The following is a 2,500-nucleotide window of genomic DNA, read 5'->3' as shown; positions in this document are numbered from 1 at the left end:
ATTCTATAAAACGTGAAACGTTTATATAATTTTAAAGCTGTAAGAAAAAACTTATTTATTATATATGAATGTATATACGAAGAAAGAAAGAGAGAGAGAGAGAGAGAGAGAAAGAGAGAGAGAGAGAGAGAGAGGTAGGGGGATGAGCGGTGTAAAGTGAGGTAACGTAAAATATACTCTGGGGATAACGAAGGACGCGTAACTATTTGTTTGAAAATTAACTTGCTCTGTGATATGAGGGAAGAGATAAGAGAAGAAGAAGAAGAAGAAGAAGAAGAAGAAGAAAGAGATTAGATATACGAAGAACATATCTCATATTCTCGCGATACGATACTACGAAATAGAGAAATAGAGAAATGCATAACATAGATAGAAATGTTGCTAAATAATGGTTCTAAACGTACCTGAATACATCAAAAGTGGTATAAACGGGCAGAACGTAGATAATAATGTACGATAGAATCGAGAGATAACGACAAATTGTTCGATTGTACATTCCTTTTCCTTCGTAGTATATGTATATATATATATATATATATATATATATACAATATTAGTGTGTATATATACATAGGTATCTATAGGCAAGTAACATCCATATATAATCGTTTCCGAGAGACTTGGAACGATTTTCTCGGTAAGCTTTCCAAGGGAAACGATCGAGTTATCGCATATATGCGTTTCGCGCGAAAACAATAATCTCATATCGTGCAGGAAAGCCGAGCGGCAACCAAGCCGCAACCCTCTCGAGCGTAAAGCCAACTACCACCCTTCATGCATTTCTCACTGCGCTTTTTATGCTCTTTCCCTCTTTCTCTCTCTCTCTCTCTCTGTCTCTCTTTCTCTCTCTGTCTCTCTTTCTCTCTTTCTCTCTTTCATTCTTTTTCTCTCCCTCTCTTTTTCTCTTAATTCATCTAGGGATGGATTTTCACAGGATTTTTTTCACTATTCGTACTCATCGTTAAAGGGGATGTTAACTACGTTAAACGTGTTAGAAAACTCGACTTCGAATTAGAGGAAGAGAGAGAGAGAGAGAGAGAGAGAGAGAGAGAGAGAGAGAGAGAAAACATAGGAGACAGAGAAAGAAAGAAAGAGTGGAAAGAAAGAATGGAAAAGTGTATATAATAACATATACATGTTATATATATGTATATATTTAAACATAGATAGATATGTGTGTATATGTGTGTTTGTGTGTGTACATGTTAACATATACATTCATTCCATATGAGATGAAAAAGGAAGGTAATAAAAACGTTGATGCGTTCATCGCCAACACGAAATTACATCGCCCGACGAAATTTATTCGTATCCAGCAACTCTCCCTTCGTTCCTAACGGATGAACTCGTGGGTTTTTTTCGTAATGAAAACTAAATCCTAAAGATAGTAGTAAAATTCTGTTTGTAAGTAAATTGAAGGTAAGTATGTATGCATGCAGGTTGGAATATAAATTTTATGAAGGATATATGAAAATCAAATTTTTCTTCATCGTCCTATGGAACTTTTCTCTATCTTCTTTTCTTCCCTTTTTTTTTCTTTCTTTTTCTTTCCTTCTTTTTTTTTCCTTTTTGTTTTCCTCTCTTCCTTTCTTCCTTCGTTTCTTCCTTCCATCTTTCTTTCTTTCTTTTATTTTTTTTTAAATCATTTTTAATAACCATTATTTTCACCATTACTACATGCAATTGTCCGACTTATTATATCCTTTATCAGTGGTTGCAGTATCCCCATAAATCCTATTATCATTTGCTCAAATCATTATCCAAGAAATATATTCATCACTACGGGCCTCTTTTCATACGTTAAGAAGTAATAATAACCCAGTTTTTGCTTTTCCCTGTTTCTACACGAATATATTATTCTCTCTTTTTAATTTAAAATAATAATAAGGCTCTTTGGTCTATTTCAATGTGAATATACTACTTCGTAACGTTCAAATATAAATCCAATTTGTATATATCATGTGTCTGTGTGTGTGTGTGTGTGTGTGTGTGTGTGTGTGTGTGTATGTATGTATCTGTATGTATATGTATTGGCATTAACTATGTAAGTTAACATTGGAATATCAAAAATCTTTATCTTATCGATTAAAATTAAAATATATCAAAAATTTTGATATTATTTATTTTATTATTTAGAAAAAGCATTTCATTTCTTCTAATTCAGTTCTATATCTATGATTTACATTAATAACTCTATTATGATATATATAATGTATTAATATAATGTAATAGATATATGAAAAAAGAAAACCAAAAAAAAGATAAAAAGATGATGGAACAAACAATATTAAAGAGAATATTGCTGTCGGTAACTACTATATTATCGGTTTTTACTTTATTCACATACACACACACACATACACACACATACAGAGAGAGAGAGAGAGAGAGAGAGAGAGAGAGAAACACACACAGGTACATACACATAACTTTCTACTTTCTTTTTGAATGGTGGATAGCAAAATCGTTTCGCGAAGTAAACAGAAGAAAAGGATGGATT

General features: G+C 32.2%; 1 protein-coding gene across 9 annotated transcripts in view; it reads right to left on the bottom strand.

Annotated features, from left to right (window-relative positions):
- LOC124426149 (neurexin-1) overlaps positions 1-2,500 on the bottom strand; it is a 261,069-nt gene that overhangs the window by 154,346 nt on the left and 104,223 nt on the right. The gene's annotated exons all lie outside the window — the stretch shown is intronic.

This window comes from Vespa crabro, chromosome 8, assembly GCF_910589235.1.
Source record: "Vespa crabro chromosome 8, iyVesCrab1.2, whole genome shotgun sequence".
Taxonomy (NCBI): domain Eukaryota; kingdom Metazoa; phylum Arthropoda; class Insecta; order Hymenoptera; family Vespidae; genus Vespa; species Vespa crabro.
This window is presented reverse-complemented; position numbering and strand designations above follow the sequence as displayed.